This window comes from Tympanuchus pallidicinctus, unplaced genomic scaffold (genome assembly GCF_026119805.1).
Source record: "Tympanuchus pallidicinctus isolate F22 unplaced genomic scaffold, pur_lepc_1.0 scaffold3, whole genome shotgun sequence".
Classification (NCBI taxonomy): domain Eukaryota; kingdom Metazoa; phylum Chordata; class Aves; order Galliformes; family Phasianidae; genus Tympanuchus; species Tympanuchus pallidicinctus.
In genome coordinates, this window is record NW_026294747.1 from 73,689,354 (window position 1) to 73,711,675 (window position 22,322).

Sequence of the window (22,322 nt, forward strand, 5' to 3'; positions counted from 1 at the left end):
AAATGCAGATACTCAGACAGGGAAAATTACAGCTCACATCCTCTCTGCATTCCTTCAGCAAGAAGTCCTGACTGAAATCACCAAGGAACTGTGCCAGATGAACCCATGAATGAACAAATGAATGACCCAACATGTCTCCAATAAAATTAGGAAGCAGGGAGGAGGAGAGGAGTGAGCATTAAAGAAAGTTTATCTAACAGTGAGCAAGTACTTACTCCTGTCTTTTAGCTCGCTGGCACAGATGCATCAGCAAACCCAAGGGGGCAAGAGGGAGAGCAGCAGAAGCCTCCTTGGTTGCAGGAGGACAGGGAGGGAGTGCTGACTGCTGGGCTCAGAAGCCCTGTGCTGTGAGATGAGCATAGCTCAGGGCTCGCTTTGTCAGATCTGCCAAGGAAAAATGGTACCGAACGAGATTTATTTTTTGCTAAAGTAATGTGGGTGTTTGAGTATTCTCATAGTGATGCACAGTCAGGAGTTTGTACTGAAATAGTGTTGATTTTTAAATTTGCTGTAGCCCAACCCAGCATTCATTGGCTGAAGCTCATAAGCATCCAAGGAGAAACAAGCACATAAACAGAGAGAGGAAATATCCATACAGGCACAGACACCTCTGCTCATCCAGGCGGCTTCTCGAAACGCCAACAGCTTGCTTCCACTGCTGTCAGTGCACTAACTTGCTGCTCTGTCACCAGTCCAGGTTCTTCTCAGCAAAGGAGCAATTGTTAAAGAGCACTCGCAGTTATTCTGTCCCACAGATATAACGAGTTCTTAGACCAATTGGCAGCATATGGTGCATTTCCTCAAATGACAGCTTTTGTTTGTCACAAGAGGAGAACGAAATAGTACATTTATTAAACAAAACATAGTTAGCCAACTCTTTCCCTCCCCAAAAAGAACTATAGAAGATGCTGTTTTTCAGAACTCAGACAAATGTTTCCCTGCTGTTATGACACTTCTGTACAGAATGATCCATCAGGGCTCTGGCGGAACAAAGCACATGACATCCCATTTGTTGTTCACATCTAAGAATCACAATGCTAAGGGCTAATCATCTCACCTCAAATACCGATGGGCAAAGCGTTAGTGAGCTACTCTCACACTAGGACAGCAGGAATTTTGTGTTTGTTTTTTGTTTACTGTTTGTTTTGTTTTAAAGGAAGGCTCTCATTTGTACAAAACACAAACAGAAGGGTCTCCATAACAATATTAAATATTTTAAAGATTAAATTTTAGTAAAGGATCCATCACACAGCCAAATATCTTTGAGGTGACAGTGACGTGACCTTTAGAGCCTGGGATCTGTGATCAAAAGGATCACGCACATCACATCCCACTCATCACAGCAGGATGGGCCAGCCCATCAGCCAGGGCTCATAGAGGAGATCCCCAAACAAACAATTTCCCCCACTCCAGACGTGGTTGGGAGCAGAGCGCTCCAAGCCAGGAACGGCCTTCTCCTCTTTCAAAGAGATAAGGGCTATGTCTGTGGGGTAAATAAATGCATCAGTTTGTTTATCCATTTTCAGACACTACCACCCTCTCCTGCGTTGTTATCCCTTTTATATTACCCTTGTATGTGTAATCGAGTGCCCTCTCCTCTGGATTGACCCTCTGCTTCTTCCTGTATTATATATGTCTTTGATCTTTCCCTCCTGCATCTGTGTGTCCTGCCTTGGAGTCTCAGCAGGATTTCCCCTCGACCCCTTGCACTATTAGAAAATAAATGCCAAAGTGGTGTTTGCAAGCATTAGTGCAGAAAAAAACAGACAGCAAAGAAGCTCGCGCTCACCTTCCCTGCAGTGGCAGGGTATGCACAAATGGGGGAAAGGCACCAAGGAGCCCCAAGGACTAACAAACAGCACTGAAGAAGAACTATCCTAAAAGCTCAGAAATGGATGTTAAATTTTCCCCCTTCACCTTGCACTTTCTGCTTTCAAAAAGCAGAACTCCATCTCCAACGTTGTTAGACTAGCTCAAATTCCAAACACCCTTCTCTTGCCCCACCATTTGAGATGGCCCAAGTCACGGCCAACTGCAATATGCTCAGCCAACAAAGAGGCTGCTGCTAATGTTTGTTCTCTGCAGCACCACAGTGCCAAAGGAACGGCTGGTTATCACTACATAGATGTGAAAAGATGCCGTCAGTTCACATGGAGACCTTAACAATGGCATCAAGACTGCTGGAAGGCTGACCAGCTCCTTCCTCTGCAGCTGGAACCGGTGAGTAAGCTTCCCCGGCCAGCCCCAGTCCCCTGGCTGTTGGAACAAAGCACAATAGCAAGGTTGCAGAAAGTGAGATAACCCTTTCCACTCGGGCGCTGGAAAACAACATCTGTTAAAAAATAAATAAACGGGTATAATGGCTTTTGCAAGAGACCCAAAGGATTTCATGGATGCAGCTCTCGGTTGGGTCAACACATTGTGAAAAGCAAATTACAGGAGAACAATTGTTTCAGAGCAAGCTCTTCCACCCCTGAACTCCCTCAAGGTTAATTAGGATGGCCTCCAGCCAAATTAATTAGAAGATTTGGGCAAGACTTTGCTGCACTTGTAACTAGTTCCAAGGTGTCCGAGAAGTTCAGAAACACATCATTTTCCAAACAAAGTCTGCTTGGCAAAATCCAAATCCACGTGCACCATGTCATTTCTCTGGCAATCAGGAAGAACACTTAAAAGTAATCTTTCCCTAACCAGACGCCTAAGGCAGAAGAATTTTCTGCCTCCTTTTTGCTGAACAATATGCCCTTGTTTATTTCTGTGTGCTTTTTAGGTCATAGGAGGCCAGTGAAACGATGCATCCAAAGAACAATATACCACTGTAATATGCCACTTGACACACGCGGCCGGGCAGGCTCCAACAGATCAATGTTGGCCAAGAGTTGAGGAATACATGTCACATGAATGAGAAGAGATCCTGAATATCACCATAGAATTGGGAGCATGTAGAGCAGGGCCCACCCTTTGAAACGACAGTTGTGGCATTTGGAAACACACTGTGCCCAGCGGTGAGAGTGAGCATCCTGCTGTGGGGAATGGATCTGCCCAATTCTGCACCCCAGGCAGTGCCTGCCCCGGTCCCTCCCGACTCCTGCTGCCAGCCATGCACAGCTGGCAGGACAGCAGGATTTCCTCCAAGTGTAATCTTGGTGTGTGGTACAACTGTAAGAACATAACAGGGTAGGGCAGGTCCGGCCTCTGTGATTAGGAATTGGAAGCACAAACTGAGGCTCCCATGGTGGCTGCATCTCCAAACAGCACAGCCCTTCTCTGTCATCCATCTGATCATCCGCAGCTTGAAGGCTGCTATTTTCCACGTGTCTGTTACCCGCAGACAGCAGTAGTTTTGCCAGACAGAATCAGAACTTTTCAAGCAACAAAACGAAGAGGCTGCAGATCCCGTGGAGCAGCGCAGCAGGATGCTGCTCGGCAGCACACCGCTCCCATCGTGCTCTCACATCACCGGCTGAGATGTGACATCCCGGCTTTGCGGATCAAACCGACCGCTCGGCACGGTTACATCACATCTCCACTGGCAGACATGGGATGCAGGATCTTGGCATGTAGGGGTCACACCACAAAAAGCTATTATTTTCAGTTCTTCACACTCACACACACACACACACACACACAAAAAAAAAAAAAAAAAAAAAAAAAAAACCCACAACAAAACTTTAATAGATGCGAGTGCCCGTTGGCACAGATCCAGGGGCAGATCGAGGTCGTATTCTGTAATTCTGGGCCAATTATGAAATGACATAACGGTACACATCTCCTCCCTACATAACCGCTTTTTTTCACCCCCTTTGCAACAGTCAATGGTTTGAAACGGCGACGAGAAGGGGAACAAATCCCCAGAGCTCCGACTGCCGAGCAGGCATCGCAAGGAGCACAGACCCCAGGAGCGGGCGATGCCTCCGACCCCCACGCCACATCCCGCCGCCCGACCCCCGCCGGTGCCGAGCAGCAGAGCAGGGTACCCCGAGGCCACCCACAGCCCCGCTGAGCCGCGGGCGCCCACAGATCCCGGCACTGGGGCGCCCCAGGATCCGGGGCTCCCGCCGAGAACGGGGGAGCGGGACCTCGCTCCTCAGGCCGCCCCGTCCCGCGGCGAGAGACGGGAGCAGCGGGGGCAGGTGCAGGGCGGCGGGAGAGTCCAGAAGAGAACGGCGGGAGAGGGACGCCCGGCGCCGGCGGGACGCTTCCCCCCAACGCGCTTCCCGGCCCCGAACCCGCCCGCCGCGAGCCCCCGCAGCCGCCCGCCGCCACTCACCGCTTCGCCGGCCGCCGCGGGACCCTCGGGGCGGCGGGGCCGCCGCGCTCAGCGGCCGCGGCAGCCGGGAGGCGCCCAGCCTGTGGCGCCCGCGAACCGCGCGGGGCGGAGCGGGGCGGGGCGGGGCGGGGCGGGGCGGCCGCGGGCGGTTGCCGGGGCTCTCCCGGCCGCTGGCGCTGGGGCCGCTGGGGCAGGTCCGCGGGAGGCGGCGGAGCCGAGGGGCGCGAACTCGTGTCCTTTATTTTTTCGGCTATTATTTTGGCTTGTTTTCTCGCTCCCCCGCTGTGCCCGCCGCATTTCGCGCGGCGCACGCCGGGGAGCTGCCGCACATCGTTCCCCCTCTGCCCGGTTGCTTCGGGACAGATCGGCGCTTCTCCCAAGTCCCGTTTCTCCAGGTCGGGAGGAGCGCTGCTGTGCCCACAGCCAGCTCCAGGCGTCAGCCCCCACTGCCTTCTTGTGGGCTCATCCCGCATCCGCCGATCCGCGTTTAATCCGGCTCTGAAAACACCGCATCGCTGGGTTTGACATCCAGCTCCGGCAGGGAGACGGGCACGAGGCGGTGCCGGCCGAACGCAGCGGGGCCCGGCAGGCCTGGGCGGCTTCGGTCACCACCGCCTGCCGCCACAGGCCTCCTTCTGGGCCGTGAGCCGTCAGAGACACGGCCCTTGGCGTTGTGTCTTTCTGGAAGGTGACACCTTAGGGCCTGACACAGGAGCTCTGCCAGGACCCTCCACGGGCACCCCCGCACCAAGGCCTGAGCACACAGCCCAGCTGATAAGAGAATATAAACTTTCCCCTCACAAGGAAGACCTCCATTGAGGAGGAAGAGGAACTGGAGCACGTCCTCCACAGCCACTGCCTCTGCCAGCATAGGCTGGTGTGGGCCCAGGCCTCATCCTTTCCAGGGTTCACACTGTGAAATCCGCTTTTGAAACATCCCCTACCTCTCTGGCTCCCATCATTGATTCAGCCTCAAGAAACAGGTGACTGATTTGGAAACCTATTTTAGCTTAATGACCTTCTAAGAAGGGTATGTTTGTGAATCATTTACCTCAGCAAATGCTTGGGCCTGCCAACTGCTCAACATCTCTTAGTTGATTTCTACCCTAGGCCATCACAGTGCTTATATGTGTGGGATGATCCTTCTGGATTTCCTGAAACCCAGACAAACCACCAGTTCTGACTGCTACATTGCAACTCCGACTAAGCTGAAAGCTTGAACTTGCAGTCAGGCAAGAGAAGACAACCTTTCTCTTGCAATACTAGAAGGCCAGGCTCCATACCAGTTTGAAGACTGTGGAGAACATAGCTGATCATGGCTGGACCGTCCTACCACACTCACTATATAGTCCAAATTTGGCACCTTCTGATTTCCGTCTGTTCAGGCTGAAGAAAACTGGACTACATGGGCAACGTTTTCTTGAACAGTGAGACTGTTATAGCAGCTGTGAAACAGTGGTCACCTCAACTGGTGCAGATGTTTACCAGGATGACATGCAGGCTCTTGTTCATCGCCGGTAGGAATGCATAGCAATGGTGTAGTCTGCACTGAAAAGTAGTGTTTTATAGCTGAGAATTTGCTCTATATATAGTGTTACTGTGCCTCTTGTATCTTTTGAAGTTTCCATGGAAATAAATAGGAGGTACTACTTTTGGTGTGGCATACACAAACGTGGCTGCATTAGAGGCCTACAAACAGGGTCTGCAGAATAGAAACTGTTGCCTGCTGGAAGCACCAAGGCTCAGCCCTTCAGAAGTCACAAACAACACCTGCAAGTCAGGGCTAGTGGTTGTTATAGAGGGAAATAATGGAAAACAGGAACTCACAAGTATGGGAGAGGCAGGTCAGGTGGGGGAAATGCAGATGAATTAATGCTTAGGGAGGGGGAGAGGAAGAACATACATATGCTGCCCACCAGCCAGTTCTTCAGCCCCAGCACTGATGGTGGCCACTGCTGTGTGCTGAGTGAATGGGAAGTCCTGCTCTGCTCAGTGCAGGTGTGATTTTTTTGTGTGTGATTTTAACTGCATAGGAATAGTTATTCTCTGAAATACTGTAACAGCTTTGTTTTAGATCCAGTTGCTGGGGTTGTATTTAGGAACATACGCTGAAATCATCACATACCTGAAGTTTACTATAATTAACTAGCCACAGATGTGCTATTGAAACTCTTCTGATTCCTCTTGCCTGTCCTATATGGCATATTACAGCCACAATGTGTTTAACTTTTTTAGAACAGATGATATTCATAAACAAAGCAGCTGTTACTTGAGAAGCAAGAAAACATGTCACAATACCCCTCCTGCCAATAGTCACCTGCTTATAAAATTGGCACTTCTCTTCAGTTTGGAACAGGGGCTTCAGATATTTTATAGCTTCATCAAGGGAAACATTGAACGTTACCATGGAGAGGAGATGTTTTAATTTTCTTTTTTCCCCCTGCTGCTTTACCTGTATTTTGACCTGGTATTTGGGAATTCTGCTCCTTAACTACTTTCCCACTTCCTACACATCCCAAAGGAGTGGATGGAATAAGCATGAATTCGTATGGAATAGAGGGAAATAGTTCACAATATTGGGTGATGACCTCTCTGCAAGGATTACTTAATACACAGTTGTTGGTGTCTGCATGAGCTGTTGGACCAGAGGCTGAAGTAATTCATTGCCAAGCAAATAGAGCCTGGGGACAGCAGTGAGGTCTCACAATCAGCTCTGATCCAGAGAGGTGGTGAAGGGAGAGAAGTGGCTTTGCCTCAGTCAGGCTTTGATGTCTGCTGCAGCTGTGGAACTCAGGTAGTTGCTGGCCTTTGACACTCAGTTCTTCGGAGATATGTCTGAGGCAGTCACTGGTGCACTGCTATGGATGGTGCCAGAGAACAGTGGTTCTGTGCACTGACAGAATCCAGTATTTTCGTGTAGATGTATGGATTCACTGACCATGGAAATACCTCAAATCTTGAAGTGTGACACCTGAACATGTGATGAATGGAGGAAAAATGGATAAAAAGCTAAAACAGTAATTAATGTGGAGGTATTGTACACACATACTGTGTAAGAAAACGCCATTGTGAAGGCTGACAAAGAGGTTAAGAGGTGTGGCACACAAATTACCCTGTAAGTTTTAGCTGTTTTACATTTTGGAAAACTAGCTAGTGTTTCTAAAACGTTTGAAGTGCTAAGTATTGTTAAAATAATCCTTGCAACTCTTTCATTCAAGGACTTGGCTGGGGGTGCTCAGTGAATATTAATGAATTTCTCATCATAACACCCAGGAGAGGTGGGAAGCTCCAGCAGCAATTACCCACGTCACACAGATGAGAAACAGAACAGCTAGGCCTAATTTTTCAGAAGAGTTTCCTGACCAAAATATTTGTACAGTCGTTCAGCCAGAAAGCTCTCAGGAAGGGTTGGGAGCTCCAGCAGGCCTCCCAGAAAGGTGCTGGATGTGGGGCTGGACAAGTCACTCCTAAAGCAAGGGAAGGTAGAAGGGAAATTGTGAAGTAGTGAAGTATATTGGTGCTGGATCTGTCCTGTACTTCCTGGTTTAAAATGTGCATGCTTACTACTCTACAGAAGGCTGATGTTTGCTTTAGCTCAATGGAAAGAAGATGGATTTGGTGCATTAAGTACATGGGTACACAGATGTTCTCATAGAGACATTACAGCAGTTTGGCTGATGTCCACCGGTGTGAAGGCCAAGGACTGTGATGGCCACATTGTCATTTCTGCCACTGACCTGACTGTTTACTCATGAGAGAGCAAAGTCTCTCAGACACTGTCAGGTGGGGTCATGGCTGAGAATGGGCATTTGAGATGTATGCAGCTAGGAAGCAGTGTTTCTTTGAGCATAGGTGAGGTTTTATTTCTGTAGTCAATGGTTAGCAAGGGCTGTGATCCCACTGACATCGCTGTGGAATAGTCTGATGAAAGCATGCTTCAAAGAAAGTAAAAGAAGAGTGGACTCTGGTTGGAGCTCATGTATAATCACAAGATCTTGATGGTGTCTGTTAAATGCCCACTTCAGTGTTGAGCGACCCAACACCAAAATTCACAGCTCACAGCCAACACTCGGCAGCCCGTGAGGTCCTGCCTGATTTCCAGTGTGACCCCAGATTTACAGTGGGGAAGTCAGACAGTGACCTTTTGACATTACAGTGAAGGCTGAGCAGAAATTCAGGTTGGCTACAGGTATCTGCTGAGGATTCTTTGCTTTTCATGAAGCTAGTTACAAAGCTACTTTGAAAAAAGCAACTTCATCATCAGAACAGCTGCAGACATATTCTTAGCAACATAAATAATTTAGCTTGCAAACACATTGTGTGTTTGCTGAGCAGCTCTTTATCTGGGAGAACAGAGGTTAAAATAGTGGGGTACCTGATGGAAGAGATGAACAGAGAAAGTATGCAAAGTAATATAGAAACAGGAAAGGCAGTAGAGGGATTCTTACTTATTTCTGCTGTATATAGTCAGTCACTGCTGCAAGATTCAACTAAAGGCCTGAGATTCATAAGGAACAAATTTAAAAAATGTGTACAGGCAGCAACAGAACCCATAGTTGCAGCAGTACCAAGAAATGAGTCTGGAGGGGTTGCACTCTGCAGCATGCCTGTCCCCAAGGACCGTGGGTTCACACTGGGGAGTAGAGGAGTAGCACTGAAATGGTGCATTTTAATACAAATCCACATACAGGGTACAGTAAAAAAGCTCTTTTTATGATTTTTGTAGCACGGTTCCTATTAGTTCCATAAGGGTTTAAATAGCAGCTATTTAACTTTTTCTGACCAATTTCAGCCCGTAGCTGTGGCAGTATTAAATTTTAAAATCATCTATTTCAAAGGCAGAGTCTTTCTTCTGGAAATACCGCCTTCTTGCCACGGATTGACATGAGCTCATTTTGGGAGATGTCGAGGGCAGAAAACTACCTGTAATGGGCTGCTTTCTCCTTTGCTTTTCTGTAGATGTTGAGTTCTGTGGCAGGGGCAGGAGCAGGAGGCAGGGCTGTCTGCAGTGGGAGTACTCAGAGTTCAACAAGAGTTTGCAAGACCCCTTCATGCCAGGACGTTCCCACACAAAACCTCACCCAAAAAGCTGAAATTACACTTCTGTTACAGAAAAAAATGTGAGAATGGCATGCAGTTTTTGAATCAGAAGAGCTATGCTTATCTCCCACAGAACAGCCTCTTAAAGGTGGGAGCATCACCCGGGGTTGAAAGGAGGCCAGACAGCTCGTGGAGGGACGGATGCTGGGACACAGCGCACAGGGAGTGTCTCCTGGGGGGGATGCTCCAGTTATCTGGCTGATATACACCAGGACGGAGCGGCTTTCCATATCCAAACACATCTTGACACTGGAGATTGTGCAGATCCCCAGGCTCTGGAGGGAGGCCAGGGCAGCACTCCCACCCCACACAGCTCACCATGATGGAACAGGCGGGGTACGGCAGAGATCTGTTATCAGGGCAAGGACGTGTCGCTCTGATGTGCCGGGAAGGGTCAAAAGATTATAGCTTAAATCCATTCTTAACAGAAAAATCTTTTCAAAGTGCGTGACTTCAAGCTGTGAAATCACCCTAGGAGCATGCTGTTATCTGTGAGGGGAGTATGGGTGCACCTCTGCCTCAAGTGTGGGTCCAAAAAAAAAAACCCTCAAGCTGCGAAAAGCATCTCTGTGGCACAACAACGTGCTTGCCAAGCTGCTTTCCTTCCCCCTCACACCCACTGGTGAACAGGTTCGGAGAAATGAGTGGGAGCTTTAGACCCACAGCAATAAACTTGCACATGTATATTTTGGTCCTGAATTTAACTCTTATTCCCTCTCATATTATTTTGCAGCAGGAGTCATACTTAACACAATACTGCTGTCATCCCTTTTCCTAACTAGTCTTCACTTCCAGTGCTTCTGGAGGGACTGGAAAGGAGATACTTCTTTGAGAAAGTGCATGTGCCAAGAGTTATCTGAGAAACATTATGAAAAGATGATTTTGCTCAGTAACATGTTAAATTGCTGAAACAGGGCCACAGCACCAACAACGGAACATAAGGTCTTCAGGTGTGTAGGGGGTAGTTTAGCCTGAGAGTTGTTGAAGACTATCAATTTCTTAAGTAGTTCTGTGGCAGCTGATATTGATATTACAAATAAGACTTGCTTGGAAGTTGAAGAACTCCCAGACTCGCACCAAAATGCTTCTCTGGTTAAGCTGAATTCTCCAATTTCCCTCCTTCTCTCCAAAACCTGAAGGAAAATGGAACCAAGGACCAAAATAATAAAAAGCTTTTATTAAGCAAGACCTTGTTCAGATTAATCAGAAGGCATCCATATGCATTTTACTAGGCTGTTTAAGTCCAAGGCTGCCTCCTCTGCACACACAGCCCACTTGAATCACCAGAGGGCTTTCAGGCTCATCAGTGAAAATCAAACCTATACTTATGCTGTACTTTCTCTGCTTTGGATCAGAAACAACCACCACAGAGCCCTAATTTATCACATCCTTTCTTTCCCTGGCTGAAGTTTCATTCCCCATGTTTGGGGGCACTGCAGTGCAGTACAGTGTCCCACACGCATCAAGAGGCAGGCTGTGTGATGTGATGTGTTTGTACCACGCGCTCTTTAATCCCATCACTGGATTTCCCAATCCCAGTCATCCCCACAGACAGGTCTTCACTCTGGGAATCCCATGTCCCCCTGCCCAGACAAGGGGGACCTCATGAGATCTCACTTCACCTAAAAGTATTGCAAAGATCTGAACCTAGGAGATCCTTTGTACAGGCTGTTTTAGGCTGTTTTAGGCTGTTTGTCCCTCCGGAAGCTCTGAGACAAAAGCAGCCAGTCAGCCTCTGAGTGAACTCCTGCCTGAAATGAGATTAAGCACTCCCATGCATGTGCAACTTGGAGCAGGGCAGACAACATCGGGGAGCTGAATTGCATCCACTCCAAGGAGAAAATTGAAATAGAAATGAGTCTTCTTCCTTCATCTCTGTCTTTTGTTGTGCCCAGCAGGCAGCGTGCACCTGTGACCATATGTCCTCCAAAGTCAGTGTACACTTGCCTGAAGAGAAAAAGGCAGGCTTTGTTGTTTATTTCCAGTCTTTACCAGACGAGCCTCTCTTCTATTTAACTTGAACTCTGTGCTCATGAGTAGCATCACAAACAACGTAGCCACTTGACACACATCAGAAGGGAGGTTCAAGAATGAGTTGCTGACATCAATTCCTCACAAGTGGTGACTCTATGGAAAGAGGCAAGCCATCACTGCAGAAACACTACTCTACAATGCTGTCCATTGCCTGCCAGGAGCCATCTTCCTCCTAGACCAGGCCAGAGGGATGGGTGGTGGGAGCTACTCATCCTTTTCAAGACAAGGCAATGGCAGTTCTCCGGAGTGCCCTGGGCTGATGGTATTGCAGTAAGGCCAGTGAGGAAATCTCTGCTGAAGGGTGTTTCCATGTAGGAGTGATGAAGGAAACAGCCTGGGGCAATGACACCATAACCCAGTACAGCTGTTTCTGCAGTGATCATCTGTTTGCATCCTAGGATGCTGTAAAAGAGCAGCTTGAAGTATTTGTGTTGCTGCTTATGCTCTGTCTGGGCTGTTGTTAAAACTAATGCAATGCTCACTAAATGAAGTGTTTGGGATGAGGTCCAAAAAAGCACTTAGGTGCCTAAATCCAAGACAGCAATTCACAGCTGCCTAAGGACTTGGGTTCTCCCTTCTGTATACCCCTTCACAGAGCTTCTTTAGAAACCTGGACTCCTGTACCTTAGATGGGTCCAGCCACCAGAGCCTACCTCCTGCCTCTCTGCCAGGACCCCAGGTGAGGTGGTCAATCCCAGAGTCTCTCAGGTGCCCTGGGAATGTGCCCTAGGCACTGGGGTCAGATTGTACTTGCTCAAGTTATGGCCAGTGCTATCCTTCCCCATTGATACATGCACCATGAGGGTGATGCTGCTTGCTGATGCTGTGGGCTGTCTCCAGCTGGAGAGTATGGTGAGTATGGAACAAGGTTTGGTTTCATGATGCCGAAGTAAGCAGCAAGAATGAGTCTGCTACTGGCCTGTGTGCATGGAAACTGGATGGGACATGAAGTGCCTGGCTAAGAGCTATTTGTACCATGTCTTGTCAATCATGCTGGATAGATATAGCTTAAAGTCATTTCTAACAGTATAAAATGCTTCCATTAACAAACTCTTCTACAGCATTATAGGATATGTCGTTCCATGTGTGTCTTTCCTTAAGAAAAAACTCCAGTTGGAACAGAAACCCAGTTATTGAACCTCAGTGATTGACTAGGAGCAAGAGAGAGGAGTGTAGCTGCTATTTGGCTACAGTTCATTGATTCTGCTCCTGAAAAAGTCTTTCAGGAAACTCTTTGGAGAAGCAAAGAGCTGAGGTGCTTGTGCTGGGAACTCATTACCTGGGATGGCAGCACCCCGGCCTGCAGCCAGAGTAACTTTTTGGATGATCTGGCAGGCACCTCAGCCTTGTTCATGTTCTTTGCTGTGGGATCATTAAGTTTTGCAAGGTTTCTCCTCCCATCTGATAAAACAGTTATGGCCCGTGTAACAGACACTTGCACATTTCAGATATACATCTCAGGTAGGCCTCTACAAGCATAGGCTGTTTTTCTCATTTAGCCCTTCAGCTAAAGCAGTTTACCTAAATCCATGTTGGACTGTAAAAGGCATAATCGATCTAACACATACGCTCCTGATGATGTCAGGGAGTGGCTGTAACAATTCAGCAGATGAGCTGAACTGATAGCTAGTAAATGAGATGACAAGCATGGTTTATAATGTTAAACCAGACGCTGTCAGCACCCTTCGGTCCTGCAAAAATGCTCTAATTCTTCATACAGCTATTACTGAAATATATCAAGAAAATGTGAGGTCTGAGCTTCTCCTGCTCCAGTCTGCTGCTTGCTCCTCGTGCTTGTGCCTGGACAGCCCGAAGTGGTGGCATGTTTCTGAAAAGATTTTGAAGATCAGATTTTGTGTTTCCTCTGCCTACCAAGACCTTGGCAGAGTGAAGATGAGGGCTACTCTGGGAAGGAAAATGGGTCACCCATGTGTATGTATCTAGCTGGGCCCCATGCTCCATTCACACTGCAATCCGTATTTCAAAGGGACCATCATTCCTACTCAAATCTGGTGCTGGCAGGGCAGTAGAGCTGGCAAGTGAGCTTTCGGGAATGTCTTGATCCTTCACTATGTATATGAGTTGGGTCCAGGTAGTAATATTCTTGGAGAGCCAGATACACAGGTTTTGCAGTGTTGGGAATGGCAAGGCATGCATATTAATAGAACAGTCACAGTGTTCTTGCATTTGTTCTGATTGTAATGATTGTAAGCAGAAGTTTTCTTTTATCTGGTTCGCATTCTCAAGGTTCAATCTTGGAGCTGTCGTAGCAGCTGAGTAAGAGTGCTGCGATCAATGGACAGGAGTATTTGATCCAGGAAGAACCAGGAGTCTTTGGCAAGTGTAGTGGAAGTGTGAGGAGGAGAGATTATCTGAAGGCTCATTTCCCCATCACTGTTAACACAGTGAAGCTCAGAGTACATTGTCAAGGGTATCCTGGCTTACAGATAAAACTGAATTCCACTGGACAAGTACAAGCAGATCCATAACTGTATATAACAGCAAAAGCAAGTATCACATCAATTGTCACATTTGTTGTTCTCTTATTAGAGGCTTACTTTGATGAGGTGCCATCAACAGGGACAAATACAGCACCCATTCTAGAAATACTGTGAACTAGATAAAAAACAAAGCTGCTTATAAGCATCTTTTTTACCCTCAGCCAAAAATAAGTGAATCAAAATTGTTTCTTTCTGATGATACAGGCTTTTTTAGCAGAGGAGAACTTGCTCTGAAAGTCAAAAAAATTTCCCTGCACATTTTCAAAAAGTTATAATAGCTGCCAGTAAGAATCAAAGCCTTCGTGCTCCAGAGGCCAAAGCACCCTACAATTCACCTCATTTACAATTGCACAGGTTTATCATTTGCACAATGTTGTCTCTTTTCTGGGAATTCCCAGTGAAAATGTATTAGATTTCAGGTGCAGGAGAAAAATGTATAGCAAAGCACATTTATTTTAGAGACAGACTTTTGTGCCTGGGTACACTGCAGTGGATTTTGCTGACATGGGCAACTTCTGCAAAGTTTTGTTAGATCCTTCTCAGCAGGAAACAATTATCTGTAATATCAATTTCCTGCAGAATTTCACAAATCCTTCCCTACAGGTATTTCACCTTTCGTTGTTTCCCCTGTACAGAACAGACAATCTAACTGTAGTACAGAATCTAAGCCACATTTTTCAGCCTCTGGCAGTTGAAAGGAATAATCTCATCTTGGAGTAGAGGGAGATGGACAACCAAGGTAGTGGCTGGTAACCAGAGTCCCAAGATAACCTCCAGCATGTATTTCTGTGCCTGGGTGTATCCAAAGGAAAAGGAGTGGAGGGCAGAGTGATGGGGCGGGTGGCAGACTGCTGGCATTTCGCTGTCTTACCATGCTCTGTTTTTGTTCAGCTGTAGCAGTGAAGGGTTGCCAGGCAGGATTACAGCCATGATAATCACAAATTGCATTTTTGGTGCACTGCATGCGGTTTTTGTCGTGTCCTAACCCCTTTTCCAGAATGAGATATCTACATGAATGGACACAACTGCACCTGTGCAGGCTGCCTAAGAAACAACCCCAGGCATTGGAAAGAAGCTTTGAGATTGCTGTACATATGTGCAGACCCTAAAGTGGCATGGCTGAGTGCCCAGGGAAAGAGAACTCATGGCATACTGCTGGGGGCACTCTGCTGGAGCAGGGACTTCTCTCTTGAAGCAGATTTATGTGTGCAGAGCTATCATACACCAAAGTTTCCTTGCAGAATCTACCTTTTTCCTCTTCCACAGACATTTCTAGAAGGACACCCTAATTTGGACTGTGTGTAGGGTTACTTCATGGGCAACAGTGCAGGCAGTGCACCCTGGGGACACCACACCACCCTCAACTGCAACAAGACATGGGGGCCATGGCAGGTGCATTTTGCACCAAGAAGGCCCATGCTGCCTTTCTACCTGCCTGGGGCAACCAGTTTCATTCAGTCATGATAGAGGGGGCCCCCACAGGTTTGGGGCATGCGTCAACCTAAGAACATCCTCAGCACCAGGAACTGCTCAGCCAGCTGAGGTCTGGCCGTGGGGAGGATGGGAGGAGCCATAGGGAAGTGTCAAGGGCTGGGCCTGGCAGCAAGCCAGGCCTCTACCTGCACGGAGCAGTTCCTTCAGTGTTTGTCCACCTCCATCACGAGCTATTTATTAACTCCACCCACATGATTCCACATTCAAGTAAGCTGGATCCAATTTTCCAACTGAAGGAGCCCTCAGATCTTTACCACTCCCAACCTGATTTCATCATGAAAAGCAAATTAACCTCCAAAGCCTGATTTTCAATACCACTAGCAGCAAGCACAGAGTGTGCACAGCTGCTGGCAAGAGAAAACTCAAACCCTTGGTAAGCTCTTCACAGTCTTTTTACTTGCTGCAGTTTTGATAGGACAAGAGGTAATGCGTTCAAGTTTCTCTAGGGGAGGTTCAAGTTGGATTAATATCCAATATTGGACAGTATAGGAGAAAATTCTCAGAAAGAGTGGTGAGGCATTGGAATAGGCTGCCCAGGATGGTGTTGGAGTTGCCATCCCTAGATGTGTTCAAGAAAAAGTAGATGTCACACTGAATGACCTGGTGCAGAGCAGTCACAAGCATGAATTGATGGCTAGAGTAGATCTTGTTGGTCTTTCCAAACTTATGATTCTATGATTTTAGCAACCTTCAATCCCCTCCAAAATTCATTTCCCACTGGAGATCTCAGAGGAACCGGGTAAAAATGTGGCTTACATGGTAATCAGTTCTCCTTCAAGGAAAGCAGATGGTCTGGATAAATCTGCCATGACCTGAAAGAGTGAGAATGTCCATCAAAAGTTCGTTTGCTTAGTTCCAAAGTTCCAAAAGAGTGATCCTAAAAATACTGTGTTTTAGAGACTAGGGGAACAACAGCGAAAGGAAAGTGGTTTGTTACGGTGAGGTTTGTATTCCAGAAACCTTTCTGAAGTGCTTGCGGATGACAAATGAGACATGCTCACAGACTGACCTGCTGTCCAGGGAGGGCAGGAGGTGGAGCACACCCAGCACTCACCCCAATGCTTTGTTCTTACCCAGCTGTGGTGTAGCTGTCCCGTGACATGCCACAAAATCAACAGTGGGCAAACAGTGACTTCACTGGCTGGGAGCACTGCTCTTATTTCCAAGTAGCGGGAGGAGCAGCAGCGTGGGATCCTGGCGCTGCTCTGAGAACATGCTCAAGCAGCATGTCATCACCAAGCTGCTCTTCTAGTCTTCTGCCTCACATTCCCTGACTGACAGCATGGGCCAACCCCTGCTTCTCTCATTCATTGCAAGGGAAGCTTATCTGACTGCTGTGCCAATAAAAATAAATCATCTACTGGCCTCGTGTTCTGTGTGGATGAAAACAGTCATCAGGGCTCTGTGTACTTCCACGTTAACTTTACGCCTACAGCATTTTTTTTCAAATAAAATTGCAGGATTTTGAAGAGACTTCTCTGTACTTGAGAGGAGTGGAGCTGGGGCTCAATATGTGGAAATGATGAGGTTACAATACTTGCATTGTTAAGTCTAAATAATGGTTTTTCAAATTAGATTTGCATGTACGAGTTTAATGTTCTCATTGACTACAGCAATGCACAATAGACCACCCACAATTTGGGAGAGCACTATGAATTTGTCCCTCTGTGTGCAGGAATCACTTGGTTGTTCATCCCCATTCTGTCAGCGTATCTTCAGCCTGGCCTTAGCCATTCATGCTAGAAAAGTGAATCTGGATCACACAGTTTTCCACGGGAGCTTTGTACACAGTTAAATGATGGTTTCAATTTGAGGGAACCCAAAGCCTGGAAGGGTAAGGCCTGTACCAATAGCCCCAAATCCAGGTTCAGCACTTTCCATCCATTCACTGTGGGAATGAATCAGGACTCATTCTGCTGAGGTCAGAGATTTATATCACTTTAAAGCAGGAATGAGTGAATGTGCCTCATCTGTTGAGGGAGAACCAGGGAGAAGGTTGCATGGGGAGTTGGACTGCATGACCTTTAAAGGTCCCTTCGAACTCAAATGATTCTCTGATTTTTCTACTTTATTTTGAGAGTCTCGGCTGCTTTGCGGTAGTTTTGTCATTGTTCCTATTGTTACTCCCATAATTTCATTAAAAAAGCAAGTGTGTAAGCAGTCAAATAGGATGCAGTTAGTGAAAGACTCCCTCCTACTCAGATCTTATCTGAGGTAAAATTAGATAAATTGAAGCTACTGTGGGAACAAACCCTGGCTGTGTTTCCATCTGGAACATGTGTCTTTTCCATTCCCCAGCACTGGTCAGGGGGATGCTAGGACAGGTTGTTATTTACGTCAGCACAAACTGGTGGTGCCAGGCATGTCTCGGTGGTAGTGGAGGGAAGTGTTAGTAATGGCATCTTTGCATAGCATGTGTACGTGATGTGATAATAGACATCTGGCACTGAGAGGCTACTGAGATTCTGTACATCCCTTGTTTAGTATTTTTTTTCAGAAAATCTACCTCCAGCACGGTATATGATTGTATAGTCTGGAGTAATGAATTAAAGATCACGTTGGTTCTTCTAAAGCACTGAACCATGTGATGTTCTTTTCAGATCCCAGCTGAGCACTTGTGCCTGGAAAGCCCCGAGGATGCTGGTGTCTGCAGAGGGGCTCAGGGAGCTCTCAGTTGTCCCAGGGCTTTGTGTGTGAGACTCTCAGGTGTGCTTCACTTACTGCATCCCATCATTTTGACTGGGTCAAGCAGCTCAGTAGCAGCCCTGGGGCTGGATGCATCCCACGTCTCAGTGACTCGTCACACAGGAGCCCCTGCAATCCCAGCCCTGCCAGCGCCTGGGGTGCAAGATGTGGGGTCCTCCTGCTCTGGGCCAGAACAGACATGGGTGCCACATTTCCCACTTTAGAAGCAGGGAACGCCCCTGGGCAAGGAGAGACAGGTATTCAGGTCCCTGCTGAAGGCGCACACCGCACGCAGCATCCAATTACTGTTTAGGATAAACACCCGAACACCCCTGTTATTATCTCAAGGCTAACACACAGCTAATCTTATTCCAAATCAAGGAAATTACAAATGCCATTAACATGCACTGCTGTTGAGAAACATAAGCGTAAACAATTCATTAGAGAGTGCTGTGATTAGGACGAGCCTGCTGCAGAATGCTCAGCATGTTCAGCTCCATGATGAGGCAGTCCCAGCTCAAAATCCCTTGGGATGGGTACAAGACCAAATGCAGCTCCTGCTCCTATGGCTGGAGTGACTTCAGTTCGTTGGCAGTTTGCATCCTGTGGCTTTATGTGGTAAACTGATGGGGTATTTGATCTCCAGCACCAAGAATAGGAACAATTTCAGTGCATGATATTCTGCAAACATCTCTTGGAGTAGCCAGGTCTGAGTGAAAAAAGAAATCAAATAGAGGGACGTGGAAAAATCTCTTTATGCCTATAAAAGGATCACTTCAAAACCACAGGATTTTGTATAGGAACCTTTTTCCTTAAATAGTAGAAACAGTCGCCGGTTGCATTCCATCAGTGTAAGAAATGGGGGTCAGCGGAGAGCCACAATGTCTGACGGCAGCTTCCCTTCCTTCGGCCTCCTCTTCCCCTGCTGCACGTGTGCCTTGTGCTAGCCCAGAGCCTGAGCAAGTGGGGAGCGTGCAAGCAGTGCAACTGCAGCAGATCTGTGTTTATACACTCACATGTAATCAAACCCATACACGAATGCTGTAGAGTTAAAGATGAGCCGCCCGGTGGGATCCCTCTGCATTCCTCCAGAAAAGCCTTTCTGTTGTGTTTTCCACAGAACAGCCACACCTTGGCAGTGAATGCTGCTGTCCCCTATCACAGGCTCTTGCCTGCTCCCTGCTCCCTGCCCACGGCCAGAAAGAAAGGGAATGAAAGCAAAGCTCTTGTGCTTCCCGCAGGAGGGCGGTGGGCCAAATCCTGCCGTGCAAAGCCCCACTGACATCATAGGGATTAGGAGGGCTGCTAATCAGGGCAGCAGGATTTGTGTCAGCTGCTGACTTGGGATACGATGCTGAGTCTCCCAGTGTCAGAAATTCAGGGGAGATCCAAAGTTCCCCTTTGCAGCAGGCAGGGGTGAGGTGGGGAAAGGGGACAGCAGGTTTCCATCTTCCAGCTGGAAGGGCTCAGCCGAGTCTGATGCCTCTTGTGGAGGTTTGCAGACCAGAGTCGTGTTCTGTGTAAGAGGAGCCTCGCGTGTTCAGATTGATGCAGTGAAAGCACCATGCAGAAGGGCCCTCCCAGCTGCCTTCAGCCCATTCCTGTACTCTGTGCCTGACTCTGTGCTTGCATACATCTGGATCACCCATACTGCAGAATCCCTGATGGCAGAACCTCCACAGCCTCCTGAGGCAAAGCATTTCAGTGGTACTGAGCTTACTATTAGGAACAATTCCTAAATCCATCTTAAATCTTTCTCCCAGCCAGACTCAATGCACACCCTCACTGAAATTTTAGCACGTGGCTCTTATCTACAGCAGAGACAGAGAACAGTTATTTGTTTTCCCTTGGCTCAGTCTCTAATGTGAAAGACGTTATTTCACCCTCCATCCATCTCTCCTCTAATCTACTCTGGTTTATTCAGCCTGCCTACCTGCCTGCGTCTGTGTGAAGCTGCTGAACAGAGGGAAGGGAGATATCTTGCACTCTACATTTCTGTTTACATAGTATCATTGAATCATACAGTCATTAAGGTTGGAAAAGACCACAAAGATAATCTAATCCAACCATCAACTCTTCACCACTATGCCCATGGAGGATTTTGGGTTTTTTCTTTTCCTACAGAATGACTTTATGGGAACACACTCGTAAACCCACTCCAGGGATAGGTCTCTAAGCACACCTGTATACTGTTTCCAGAGGCAGAGGTGGGCCCTGAACTGCACTTTCCTTCTTTTTAATCCAGACTTTGTGATGCACTTCCACAGATATCTAGTAAAATTGCTAGTGCTGTTAGCAAAGGATAAAAATTACTTCTGGTGTAGTTGCTCAACCTCCTTTCCAGAGAGCAGCACATCATGCAGCTGGAGACACGCTGCCGGAGCAGGCTCACTCAATGTACTGGTCTAGCAAACACCTCCTGAACATTTTTTAATGTGACCTGGCAGCAGACCAGGATAAATGGCATGTTCTTTTTCCAGCGCTTTGGTCCAAAGTGTGTATTTCAGAGGCTTAAAAGAACAGTCAGTCAATTAAATGTGATAAACGAGACCATTTGTCACCAGCATTTTAGCTTTTCTTTTAAAGTATAAAAGGAGATAATGAGCAGGGCTTGAAGAAATCCTTTGTGGTGTTGGGAGCCAAGGGCACATGATATACAGAACGGATTTTCTGCATCTCCCATCATGCGAATGAGATCTGACAATACTCCCCCTCATGACACAGAAATCAGAGACGTTGTTCAGAGAAAAAAATCACTAATGGATGAAGAACCAGTGACATGCTGCAATGAAGATAAGAAGAGAAATGCACTTAGTTAAGGGCAAGTCTACCCCCATTTGCATTCTTTACGTTCCTATTTTACAGGCTACTCAAGAGGAACAGAGAAACAGCTATGGAGCACTTTTAGCTTACAAAGAAGTCCCAGGTAGTGTAGTTATTTACATGCCAACTGCTCATAAGCCAGCATGGTATGCATCCAGGAGCAGGCAGTGGCTGATGGAAAGGAGATATAGGTCATTGCTTTTCCCTGCTTTCCCACCCCACACTGGAGAGGGGACATAGCTGCAGTGAGCTTTGACAGACAGGAATCCCACACAGTATGGGAGCTGAACCAAAGTGTTACCAGGTCTCTATTTAAAAACAGCACCTACAATGCAGGCAGGTTCCGAATGCATTTCAGTCTGTGTTGTCCCTTTCTGTCAGGTGTATCTAGGAATTAGAAAAAATTTACTGCAGGAAGTAAAACCTCTCTGCTCCAGCAAAGCGTGAACATGTTCATAGAATCATAGAATGGTTTGGGTTGGAAGAGACCTTCAAGATCATCTAGTTCCAACCTCTCTGCTATAGGCAGGGACACCTCCCTGTAGAGCAGGTTGCTCACAGCCCCATCCAGCCTGGCCTTGAATGATTCCAGGTAGGGGGCATTTAGAACCTTGCTGGGCAACCTGTTCCAGTGTCTCACTGCCCTCTCAGTAAAGAATTTCCTCCTGATAGTCTAAATCTACCCTCTTCCAGTTTAAAACCATTTCCCCTTATCCTCTCGCTACACACCATTCTAAAAAGCTCCTTCCCAGCTTTCCCGTAGGCCCTCTATATTGAGTGTGTTTCACATTGAAGTATGCACAAATGTGATGCTGCATACATTGGTCAATGTTGCTTCTGCATCCTTTTCCCATTTCCCCTCTGCTTTTACCAGCTTGTGCTGTCATGCTAAGAAATTACTCTTACTTGCTTTCGTATGCTGATCAGTTTATTCTGAAGATGTTGAGGTTGGAATGCCAGTACATATGGCTGTGCACAACCATGAGAAGGCATTTAAGGGAATGAAAACTGCTGACAGTTTGCAGAGGCAAACTATCTTTTATTTATGTCCATACTGTGCTGTCTTGGCAGTATTTGGTCTAGTCCTGAGATTAAAACCTACCTTCTTAGAAACTTGGGCAGCCTCATACACACCTCTGACACTAAGTAAATAATGCACACAAAACATGGAAACTTACACTTTTAGGAAAACTTCACAGCTGCACCAGCATAGTCAGGAGGTATGGAAGTAACTCAAGAGAAAGGATCAAAATATTTTTAAAGGGATTCGATGGAAGTAACTCCCAGACAAGTCCTAGAGGAGCAAGCACCAAACAGGTGGCTCAGCCAGTAGCTCAGTATCAGGTTCACATTGAGTCAGTGAGTTTTCAGCTCAAAAGGATTTTTATCCATGGCCTCCATGGGGTTCTGCACGG

At 47.2% G+C, this 22,322-nt stretch overlaps 1 protein-coding gene across 3 annotated transcripts in view; it reads right to left on the minus strand.

Annotated features, from left to right (window-relative positions):
* The window catches only part of JCAD (junctional cadherin 5 associated), a 58,346-nt gene that overhangs the window by 25,021 nt on the left and 11,003 nt on the right, over positions 1-22,322 (minus strand). The window contains exon 1 of one of the 3 annotated variants that reach the window (XM_052693792.1): positions 4,271-4,373. The exons of the other annotated variants lie outside the window; for them this stretch is intronic. The gene's annotated coding sequence lies outside the window, so the exon portion shown is untranslated. Of the gene's footprint in view, positions 1-4,270; positions 4,374-22,322 lie in introns of those variants that run through there. 3 annotated transcript variants of the gene reach the window in all.